The sequence below is a fragment of the Sphaerodactylus townsendi genome, linkage group LG07, assembly GCF_021028975.2.
Source record: "Sphaerodactylus townsendi isolate TG3544 linkage group LG07, MPM_Stown_v2.3, whole genome shotgun sequence".
NCBI lineage: Eukaryota > Metazoa > Chordata > Lepidosauria > Squamata > Sphaerodactylidae > Sphaerodactylus > Sphaerodactylus townsendi.
The window spans coordinates 103889639-103901124 of NC_059431.1; positions in this window are offsets into that span (position 1 = coordinate 103889639).

The following is an 11486-nucleotide window of genomic DNA, read 5'->3' on the forward strand; positions in this document are numbered from 1 at the left end:
CTGTCAGAAATGATGTCACATCAACAAAACACCATGTATTTCCTTCCCACCCTTTTCTGCTTGCCTGTATTGAATAGGTAAACATGCCACCAGCTGAATCCTTGAAAATTCCACTCTTTGTTGGATTTTGCAACCTTATTGTTGCTCATTGTCTCCTGAAGTGCATGTATTCCTGCAGAGGCATGGGGGGAGAAAATGGCACCTGGGGCAAAATGGCACCCGGGCCCCGCCCCTATGGCCCCACCCGCACATACTTTTTTCTGCTGGCTGAAAACAGCTTTCTGTCAGCTGAAAACGGGCCAGGCTGGTGGGGCGGGGCCAGGCCTGGGGAGGTGGGACGGATGAAGGGGTAAGGGGTCAGGTCAGGGGCGATTTTCCACCCCCACCAGGGCATGCCCGGTGCACAGCACACCCCCATTCCCTTGCAGCTACACCTCTGTATTCCTGCTATCTTATGTGTATAGGCCCAACCTTTTCAGAGTAATAATATTCCTTAAGGAGCAGCAGTGGCGTAGGAGGTTAAGAGCAGGTGCATTCTAATCTGGAGGAACTGGGTTTGATTCCCCTCTCTGCCACTTGAGCTGTGGAGGGTTATCTGGGGAATTCAGATTAGCCTGTGCACTCCCACACACGCCAGCTGGGTGACCTTGGGCTAGTCACAGCTTCTCGGAGCTCTCTCAGCCCCACCTACCTCACAGGGTGTTTGTTGTGAGGGGGGGAAGGGCAAGGAGATTGTAAACCCCTTTGAGTCTCCTGCAGGAGAGAAAGGGGGGATATAAATCCAAACTCCTCCTCCTCCTCCTCCTCCTCCTCCTCCTCTTCTTCTTCTTCTTCAATCAATTCATTTCCAATTGCTCAGGTATTATTACATTCATCTGCAGAATCTTGAGAAGATTCGTGTTATTTATTAAACATTTGTATTTCAGGAGGCTGAGAGAAGGTGTGTGTGCATTACATATAAAACAAACATGAAGCATGGAGTCTTGTTGGTGCATAGTTAATTCTTCTTGTTGGTGCATAGTTAATTCTCCATGATTCAGCACCATCCCTGAGAATAACACAACCTTGGAATGCTTTTCAAGCCTGCTACAGGTGACCTCGAGCAATTAAGCAAAAGCTGAAGACCATTTAAATTGCTTCTTTACATTCCTGTTACATTCCTCTTTCTATGTTTTGGTACTGGATAATGACATCTCTGCATCAGTGTTCATGGATTGATTTTGTAGCATTTTCACCACCCAAAAAAGTTTCAGAACACAAAATGTTGCAAATAAAATTGAGCAGAAGGATGCAGTCCAAGTTTAAGTGCATTTACATGGAGATCTAGGAAATGCATGGAGTGTCTTATGATGTGGTGATAACTCCAGGCCAGCCCTAACAGTGGTGGGATCCAAAAATTTTAATAACAGGTTCCGATGGTGGTGGGATTCAAACAGAGGCACCGCCGCACATACGCACCTCCAGGCCCTATTGGGCAGGGAGGTTGCTTTAGTAACCCCTTCTTGGCACTCAGAAAAAATTAGTAACCACTTCTAGAGAAGTGGTGAGAACTGGTTGGATCCCACCTCTGGCCCTATATCATCAGATCTTGGAAGCAAAGCAGGGTTGGCCATGATTTGGACTTGGATGGAAGACCACTAATGATGGCCAGGGTTGCGGGGGGCAGGCAATGGCAAACCACTCAGTTTGTCTCTTGCCTTGAAAACTAGGGTTGCCGTATGTATCCTGTGAATCGACTGCATTTTCCACCTACAGACCTTACCATCTGTTGAAGACCTCTGTTCAAATGATAGCTTCCAGAGGAGTAAAGTTGTGTTAACCTGTAGCCTACTAAAAGAACCAAGAAACCTATAGCACCATAAAAGTCTAACAAATGTGTTTTGGGACAGGCTTTTGTGAGCCCAGCCACATTGTCCAAGACAAGAGCTAAAACAGGTCTATTGAGGAGTTGTGGACACATTGTTGAAGATGTGAGCTCCTGCCATCCCACAGAGCAGTGGCTTGTTTGAAACTTGTTTCCAAATGACCCTACCAGTTTGATTTCTAAAGGAATAGCAGATGGCGTCACACAGATGGCTTGGTTATTCCAAATCTCTCTAGAGAAAGGAGGAGGCACTTCACTATAAGTTTACATTATCTTGACAGAAGCCCTGGACTTTAGGAGTGAACAGAGTCTGAACACATGTGATATTTAAAAGCCCTTCAGAAAAATCTGGCTAAGGTCTGCTTCACTTGATTGTTTCATGACGACAGTTGCTTGGGGGGAAGGTTTTATTTATCTCTGTGTAATGATAGCCTATGCTGTTGCAAAGATTCAGGTCAGGCAGCAGTATTTGTAAAATACAGTCACGGTCTCATTCGTTCTCCTATCAATCATGATGCCCTTTAGCTGTTTCTTCACAGTTGTGGTTGTTCTTCTTTGGTTCTGTCCCAGGATGATCCTGTAAGGTTTATAGACTGCCATAGTGTAGGCTGATCCAACCAAGTATATCTATCCCATTGGATTGTCACCAGCTTGCAATAGTGATCTTTGGGTGACTGACCACATCCATAGGGCGCAATGACCTTTGATGTTAGAGTGATACCCTCAGATGAAGCTCCAGAAAAGCAGCTCCCATGAAGTTTACTGAGTGTGTATGAAGGGGGTCTAGAAGGACAATGCAACACACTGATCTTTTATGGTTTTCCAAAGTCTTGAGGCGCAGTGTAGTGTAGTGGTTAAGAGCAGGTGGATTCTAATCTGGAGAACCAGGTTTGATTTCCCACTCCTCCACCTGAGTGGCAGAGACTTACCCCGTGAACCAGATGAGCTTCCGCATTCCTACATTCCTGCTGAGTGACCTTGGGTTAGTCATAGTTCTTTGGGACTCTCTCATCCTCACCTACCCTACAAGGTGTCTGTTGTGGGGAGAGGAAAGGGGGAAAAGCTTGTAAGCCACCTTGAGTGTCCTTACAGGAGAGAACGGTGGGGTATAAATCCAAACTCTTCTTCTTCTTTATTGGGCCACAAACTGCACAAATTTATTCATGATTCTTCTGTTGCAAATGGTAGGATTTCAGATTCTGGTACTTAATTTTTGGCAACTGTAAATGGTAGGCAGGTACAAATTTGGGACCTGAAAATACAACTAATCGTTTGTAGTGCATTTTAGGCCAAAACTAGAAAATGAGGTGGAAGTAGAGATTCATGATCAGTTCTCCTGTTTCTTTAAACATTGCTAACTTGTGACAGCTTGGACCCTGATTTGGATTGGGATCTGTTCATTCTTCTGTGTCTTCTCTTGCTGATTTAAATTTTCACCAAGGGTACTGTTTGCCTTTGTTTTTCCTACTGGGGCCAATAGCATCCCCAGGGGAAATTTTTTACCAGCAGACAAGGGTGAAAGATACCTCTCCCCCACTCCCCCCAGCAAACACCATAACCCTAATCTGAAATTAGGGACTCTTTCTCTGCTCTTAAACACACTTTACAGAACTGGAGATCTGATCAAATATCTTGGATTTTCAGTCTGTTTAGGCCCTTGGAGTATTGCTTTCTGAATATTCTCTCTCTAAGGCTCATTCCGCACATGCAGAATAATGCACTTTCAAACTGCTTTCAGTGCTCTTTGAAGCTGTGCCGAATAGCAAACTCCACTTGCAAACAGTTGTGAAAGTGGTTTGAAAACACATTATTTTGCGTGTGCGGAAGGGGCCTAAGAGTCTTGTAATGTCAGTTATCCCGTTTCCAGATATAATACATATAAATCTACCAGGAATTCTTCATCCAGGAGAAGGAGTTGAAAGTAGATGGTGGATGCTGGGTATTGGCTGATCAAAAGGTGGTGCTGGGCCAATCAGATGAGGCTGCATAAGTATATTTTCTACTCTGGAAATGGGAAGAATAGAAGTGATGATCACTTCTACGCCATTCTACCTAGTTCTGAGCAATGCAACAGTTCTGCACGTACCAGGTGATGCTGCGGTCTATTACTAAGCAACAATTGCCTGAATAAACAGGTATAATGGATGCTTGTATATCAGCTTAGAAAACTGGGTTTGGTCCTGCCAGTAGAATGACACACCAATCCTTTCTATTCTATCCAGAATGCTAATTAGAAATAACAAAATATGCCCACCATTGAGGTGGGTGATGGCATATTTCAGGGAGTCCCAAATGGGATACAGTCCTGTTATCCAAAATGGTGGAAGTCTGTCCCTTTTACAATGGAGAATTAGCTACAGTAGACTCTTAGATTAGCAAAAGGTTGAGCAAGCTTGGGGTCTTTGCTGCCTATGTATACAGAAGTTAGCTTTTGCAGAAAAAAAAATCCACAGGAGAGCGAAATAAGCTTCACAAATTTATTAAAGGGAAAAGGATACAAGAACTCAATAATTGAAGCAGCAGAACACACACGCAGTCCTAGGATATAAGCAGAGGGGAAAGGTTTGGAGTAGATAGAAGAAATTAGAGAGTAATTGTTACAGTCATATGATCTTGAAGCAGAAAGGTTCGATGAACAGAGCTGAGCAGCCAGCGCTAGCTCTGGTAGAAGAAAAGACAATGCGCTGGGGACAATATCAACAGACAGAGTGGTTTCCAGAGATATTGAACACTGATTATTGAGAGACGGGGCTTCTTATAGGGAGAAAGGAACCTTCAGGGCTATGCAGAGTTTCCCTTAATCTCCTAGGAGAGTCCTTCCTTTCCAGTGAAAGACCAACTTTAAGTGTTGAGTCGTTAATCAAATGGTCTGAGTATTTAACCTGAAGGTCTAAGCTGGGAGTGCCTGGAGGTGAGCAGAGTCAATCAGAGATGTAAAACAATAGCAATGTAAATAAGGTGGTCATTAGAGAGAAATTAGCCAGAGGAAGAAGTTTTGGTTAATGCAATACTGGCAGAAACACTTGGGACAAATACATTAAAACAAGTCCTTTGTCTTCACAGGGCGAATAGTCCAGGGCTGGAGATGGGAATGCTTTCTAATTCGGAAGCATTCTTTTTTTTCTCAGTCCCTTTAGGAAGGGTGTGAGGCATGTATCTTGTGAGTCAAATATGGGCAAGGACAATTCCAGACAAGCTCCTAATGTGCCCCTGATGCAGAAACTGGGCTTCCCATTTTGGCACAGCACTGCTAGGCACCCCAAGGGTTACAGGATGGGTAGAGTATCAGCAGAGTTTAAAGCGGAGTCACTCTGTAAGATGAGAAGGTCTGGTAGTCTTCTTGCACTCACTGCAGCCTCCTACCACTCTTGGAAAGGAATACTCTCCACACAAGATGTTCTTTCCATAGGAAGGTTTTACTTTAGCAGTTGCAAGGTTACACAAGCCTATGCTATACAAGACTATAAGACTATACAGAACTCTTCAGCAAGAACACAGTGAACACACATGCTGAACTTAGACTCAATTTGAACTTAGCATATACAATTGGCGTTGGTTCTTATACATCCAATCAGATACTTTTCCTCCCACCCCGGCAACAGCCTCTCATTGGTCTAGAGTCACAGTTGAATTCACCAATCATGTTAAAGTTCAACTGTTGCTACTTCGCCCTCGACTTACTGTCTCTTGTCTGAAAACTGTGTTGTGTGCTCAGGCATGGTGAATTAGTAGCATTACTGAAATTCGTTCATTATCCAGTTTATTATTCAGCTGTCTATCAAATGAAAAAAACTGAATTACTTTTCAATGCATGTAAATAATTTGTTTTAATATATATGTGCATTTTTTAAAATTTAAATTTACTAATCCCTGACATTGAAAATCAAGCCTGTTGCGTGCTAGGGTGACTTCATTCCTTCAGTTCCCATCCTTGTTTCATGCCCGTGCGGTTGCTCCTAATCTATAACTCAGGCTATCTTTTATAACAGCCTTCCTAATGGTACCGTTACTGATGACCTGCCACAATGTCAGACCCAAATATCAAGCATCAGAATTACTTACGGCTCATTCTAATAATGTTAACTTAGAGGTACAGTCCATTGATTTCCAGTAAGTACGTATAGAATGGCAGACTTAAATACTTTTCATCGGCTTCCTATAATAGCCCAAGCTTTGTCTCTGTCCAAAAACTTACATTAATCGTTTGCATCAAGATGCTCTCAACCTTTCATTGGAGATAGCATCCTTGTTCTGGAGTGCAGGCCTGTTTTTCTTGCCAGACTGATCAGATCTCTCTCTCTCTCTCCCTCCCCCTCTCAAAAAAAAGAAGAAATGTCTTTTTCTAGGCAGGGACAATGCAGTGCACATCCTAGTGGAATTTCAGCTAGCAGTTTTATATAGTACATGCCACATGGGAAATTACTTTGTAAAGGCAAGGGGTGAGCATCAATTTTTTTGTATTTTCAGATTGGTGAGGAACTGGAAAGGCATGACACAGTGGACATCACATACCCAAGGCCTTTGGCTCAAATCCCACGTGAGGGTAGCTCTGAAAGAAGGTTGCAGTCCCAAGAACAGCTGAGATTTGGTTTGATAGAAGATACAAAGAGGGGATGAGGGGGTTGTGCACAGTGGTGGGATTCAAAAATTTTAACAACAGGTTCCGATGGTGGTGGGGCCAACGGGACCAGGAGGGGAGTGACACGGTGGGGGCGTGGCCTGGGCGTTCTGGGGGCGGGGCATTCCAGAGCAGGGTGGGCAGTGCCTGCTGCAGGGCTTAGGGTCACCTGCACGCCTCTGTGTGCAGTTCCCTGCTACCTCACTCTGGATTTTTTCATGTACCTCACCCCTCCCAGTACTGTTGTTGGTACTTTCACCAGTTTTCAAGCCCAGTGCCCCTCCACTCATGAGGCAGAAGCGGGCTTAGCCTCTACAAAACTGAGAAGTAGAAGAGTCATATTTTTCTTTTAACAGAGAGATGCTTATCTAGGGAAAATGGAGCCGAGGGGACAAAATCTGAGTTTTATGCCCCCACCCCTGCATGGGTGGCTGCCTTCTCCTACCATGAGAACAAAACAATGATTTTTTTGCCCCCAGGTCATATCAAAGTCCACCAATCACATTATAGAAGCATGCCCCCAACTCACAAAATCTAGACACAGCAATGATAGTCGATGTGCCACACAGAAAAAATAAAATTGTTGACAACATTTTCAAAAATGCTTTCAAAGATGTTTTGGCTTACTGCCAGAAAACGCTTTTATGGAATTATATCCAACACCCCCAATTGCCTCCCCCCCCCCCAACACGTAGAAACACAGCACAGAGCCAGGGAGGCGGAGGGAGGAGACAGGGACAAACTTCTCAAGTCAAGTGTTTTCACAGAAGTTGCACACATTGAATTTTAATACTGGCAGCAACGTTTGTAGTCTTGAATCCTCTAGTCCTATAGGCTCTAACTGCACCTTTTCCAGAAGGTTCTACCTTTTAAACTCCTGCCCATCAACTGACACTCCTTTCTGGCATACCTTCATCACACACATATGTGAAAACAGCCTTGATTTTTTTGTATCCGCTGCGCAAGAGACTATCAAGACAATCTTGCTTGGCATACAATCAAGGAAACAAGCCCAGAAACATGAGATTTTAGAGATAGCCCAAAGGCCACTAAATTTTTTCAAAGAGCTTATAGAGGTGATATGCGAGTGTAGTTTTTGCCAGTTGGATCTTGGGATACCTAAAGTAGCCTTACGACATTATCCCCTTCGACAGCGGTGCCACAGGCCCAGTTTCCATATCAGAGTGGGAATTCAGACTTGGGTCTCCAGATCCTAACCACTTCCATCATACTGAAACTTTCCTGGTAGTAAATGCCTACTCGCTAATTCCAGTCTGCGCTTCATTTAATGCATTTAATTTTAGCAATTTCATATGCCACCCTTCACTCCCAGGTCTAGAGAAGTTTCCAGTATATAATAGAAGCAATAAAATCATCACATTAAATGCACTATTTAAAACACAGATGAAGCTAAAAACATCCATCTTAAATTCATTAAAAGTCTAAACTAAGTATGATTTTGACTTATCACTTGTAACAGAGAATAATATCCTTGCAGGGCGCCACTTAATTACATTCTTTGACTTTATCACTTCGTAACAGAATAACATCCTTGCAGGGCTGGCTCAGCCTCTATGCTCAAGGCCGCTGCACAGAGTCACTGAACCTCTTCTGCTCAGCTAAGGAGCAGGGCGGGAGGCTACTGGCCTCTGCCGGCCAGGCCGAGCTGCCGGGACTACGCCCGGCCTGCAGGCGAAGGGGAGCGGGAGTGGTGAGCTAAATGGTTAAGCTTTTTGAGGGGAAAAGGTTCCACCCCCCTGTCTCTAGAGTGCTGTTTAGCCCGGACTCAGAGGCCACTCACGCCTATCCCTCCTCCCACCTCCTCCTCTAGGGTGTAGGAGTCCTCTGGCTTCACTCTGCTTGCCCTGCCAGCAGTTTCCAGCCTGCCCCTCTGCCTGTTTTTTTCCTCTCAACCCTGCGTACTCCTGGACTTCTCTCCCTTGGCAGCCAGCTGCTTCTCCCCTCTGCTTTGCTCCAAGCTTAGCTGTGGAGCGGGGAGGGCCAGAGGCCCTGAAGAGAACAGCCAGGCAGCAGGCTGCAGACTTAAGAGACTCTGCTAGGATCGCCTGCAAATTCCTATCTGCTCTAGAAAACTTAAAGTAAAGTGTGGGGATGGAAACAGGTGGGGGTGGGAGTGGGGGTGCCATGGGATGGGCAGGGGGTGCCATGGAGGGGCAGGTGGGGGCCCCAAAGTGATTTTGCATCCCTACTTGATGAGTTAGGTTGCACCCAGGGACAGAGATTTGCTTATACCTTGTCCCTTACATGGAGTTAATCGCCAACAAGGTTCTGCGAGACTGGGTTCTACCGAACCATCTCGAACCGGCTGAACCCACCCTCTGGTTTGTGCACCAGTAATGAACTCCAAACGGCAGGAGCAATGCACTGGAAACCAATGGCTAGCAGTCATGCAGAACGGATAATGAAGTTCCGTTATGGCCGAACCCTTTGGCACTCAGATGTTATGGATTCTCTAATTCTTATCCAGGCCTCCGCCATCATGTGCCATTATTGGCCATCCTGGCAGGAGGGCCTGATGGGAATTGTAGTCTATAACATCTGGAGTGCCAAAGGTTCGCCACCACTGGGAATAGCTTAATACTTTATTCAACCACTAGTGTGTACAAGTGGGGCTGTGGAGACAACTAATGCACCGGGTCTCCACACAAATATATATGTCAAATCCATACCCAATTGTTCAACAGAGATTCACATCAATGAAAGCCGGCCTCTTAGCATAATAGAAAATCCACAGCTTAGAGCTGCAAATATCAAGGTAGTTTCTACGAAGGTTTAATAAAAGGCTTTGATTAGCTTCTGTGGGTAATACATGCTATCTACAAAGCGTAATCATACGCGAACAGTAAAACCTTACATACATGAATATATCCAGACCAAGGTAGGGGGCTTCCATCTTACCTACAATGTACATAAAATCTTGTAAAGAAAGACATTTTTATAGTTCTGGAAAGAGAAATGTAGATACCATCATAGCACCTATTTAAACATAGAGAGTCTGTCTTCATATCTGCAAGGTAACAACAAGAAGAACCAAGACATTTCATGTCAGCTAATTACCAGTTCGAACTGTGTTACTCTGTGTGCTGCTATCTCTTGCTGCAAAATGACCGTGATCCAGAGAGTGCTGGCAGTCATTTAAAAGAACACCTGAGTGCAGGTGTTTGCAATTAACAATTAGGGGCAAAGGTTATTTGGAGGCAAGAAAAGTCCAGAATGGTGACAGGAAGCGCCTGTGGATTTTTTTTTCTTTTACTAATGCAGTGGCATGGCCTATGCTCTGTCCCATAGAGCATTCTTTTACAGTTCTTAAAAAACAAGATATGATGCCACTGGTTGATGCATAGGCAAATAGCAAAAACTCTATCCTCATTTAATGCCTTTTCGAGCTAGGAGAGTTTTTAATATCTGAAAATAACCAGTGAAGACCATATTGTTCTCTGTGCTGCTGTCCCAAGTCATAAAGTATCCTTGAGGCAAGACAGCACTAGCAATCTGAGTCACAAAAAGGCAGAAAAATCCAGATTGACATTGAGACCTGTGGGTTGGACAGTTCATAATCTGTGGATGTAGAAAGTCTCCATCTTTTGTAATTCTTGTTTATTATTATTATTGTTGTCTGTCTGTCTGTCTGTCTGTCTATCTAACTATCTGACTTTTATGTCAGCTTCACCCCCAAAGGAGGCTCTGAGGCGGTTATTACAACCTACAACAACATAACCACAACTGTAACAAAAGAGCACTCATTAAAGATTTAAAATGTAAGTCCACTGATATAAATATAGGAGCTCTCAAACATTAAAAAATAATTAAGACCATTTAAAATCACAGCCAGCATAAAAGCACAGGCGCCCAGACCCTGATTCAAAAAGCCCTCTTGAGAGGTGGAGACAGAAAGGCCCAGAGAAGATGAAAAAAAAGGGCCGCAGGAAGTTGGGGATTCAAGGAGGGGGGGGGGGTTTAGTTGCTAAGCTTTGTGCATTTTTTCAACCATAGCCATACAAAGAAGCGGAGAGATTCAGGCTTGTGCTGTTAGACAAAGTGTTCAACTAGCGGTGCTTCCTCGACCCTGTTACCTCAAACCAAGCACATGATACTTACTAATTGCAGCTCAGGACTCAGTTACAGGAAAGCTGCTTGTCGTCACAGCCGACTTACAAAGCATGCCCACAGGGTTTCAAGCAAAAGAGACATTCGAGGTGGGTTTGCTATTGCCTGCCTCCCTCATAAAAAAAAAAAAAAAAAAACTTTGGGCTTCCTCGTGAGTGGCTCCCATCCAAATATTACAATCCGGCCGCATCTTGGCTTAAAGCTGACATGTGTAATATAAAAGTGCCGTAATAGGACAGGTAGGCTATTACATAAGCAATAAGGGATACAAACAGCAGGTGGCAATTTTGAAAAAATGGTGATTTTGTGTGATTTGAATTCAACCTCTGTCAAAATGTGAAATCTGAGTGTTTTACATTTTCAGTTTCCTGCACCCCACCCCCTTAGGACTGTGATTAAGTGCCATCATCTTTTATTAAATACTGTTAGAGATCTAATAATCATTTTCAAGTCCTAAGTACCTTTGTGTGCCACCAGCCAAATATTAAAGATTGTTAAATGTCAATTATCCCCATACTGCCAGCGTTAATAAGTACTACTTATCAGGAAACATCAAGAATTCATAGAATAGCAAGTATGCAACGGATATTTCAAATAGATCCATTGGAATAAAATGTAGGAGAACATTTTTTGAGAGAGGGTGTTATAAATATACGTTATGATGGCTGTCACCTTTATGTTGAGTATGCTATCGGGTTTCCATAGGGTGCTTACGTGAAGTAACATGCCAGTCGCCAAGGGAAACTTCTCTCGGGATGTAACAGAAATAGCAGAGAGAGGAAAGGAGGGGGAAATTGAGGATAATTATCCACAATAGATTGGCTAGCCTTTGAGGTATCGCAAGACGCCTTTTTTGTATTTTGCTGCAACGGACCA